The following is a 768-nucleotide window of genomic DNA, read 5'->3' as shown; positions in this document are numbered from 1 at the left end:
CACATGAGAAAGCAGCAAGGATGCAGTGGCGTTAATGTTTCCTGGTGTCAACCTGTATTATTTCAGTAGACATTGAAATGAGGATGCATCTTGCTGCCTTTCCAATGAAGCAAGTTTAATTTAGTAATAGGTGAAAAACCATCCCTACAACGGTGTTAATCAGAGACTTGGCTTTGTGGACACTTTTCAGAGAACAAATTTGTTAGCATAAAAATAAAGCCAGAAAATGAAGAGCTGTTTAATCACTCAATTGGATTTTTTTTGCCAGCATATTTTTTTTCTCTGCAACCCACTGCTAAATTGTGCTTCCTAGCTGTTTTTTATAAAATCACTGAATCAAATCTAACTCTGATTACATCAGAGAAGGCCATGTACCCTACACCATAAGAGGGGGTTTGAAATTTTGACTTGTCTACTTAAATATCACCAAAATCTGATCACAAGTTTAATTAGGTCCCTGGGTGGGATTGAACCACCAACCTTTCGGTTAATAGCCGAACACACTAACCGATTGCGCCACAGAGACACTTTGCAAAAAGTGCCTACTGACAAAGGCTAATAAGCATACATCTAGAACGTTTCCTAGAAAAACATTAAAAAATCAATAATCTGGAGAGTTTTTGTAAGATGTTTCTTCCATCAACTAACGAATAAACACATTGGTACTTTCCCATGATGAGTGAGTGCTTCAGGATCTCTTGCACTTACATGTGCAGCAGAGTACTGCAATGGAAGCATGCTGGACCCATAACCCAGAGGTAGGCAGAT

The 768-nt window shown here is 38.7% G+C and overlaps 1 non-coding gene across 1 annotated transcript; it reads right to left on the bottom strand.

Annotated features, from left to right (window-relative positions):
- Nucleotides 1-452: 452 nt before the first annotated feature.
- Nucleotides 453-526, bottom strand: TRNAN-AUU (transfer RNA asparagine (anticodon AUU)). The gene has a single exon. It is a non-coding gene; the product is annotated as a tRNA-Asn (tRNA).
- Nucleotides 527-768: the final 242 nt, after the last annotated feature.

Source organism: Pseudophryne corroboree, unplaced genomic scaffold, assembly GCF_028390025.1.
Source record: "Pseudophryne corroboree isolate aPseCor3 unplaced genomic scaffold, aPseCor3.hap2 scaffold_472, whole genome shotgun sequence".
Taxonomy (NCBI): Eukaryota; Metazoa; Chordata; class Amphibia; order Anura; family Myobatrachidae; genus Pseudophryne; species Pseudophryne corroboree.
Note: the sequence above shows the minus strand (reverse complement) of the source record. Positions and strands in the feature narration are given on the sequence as shown.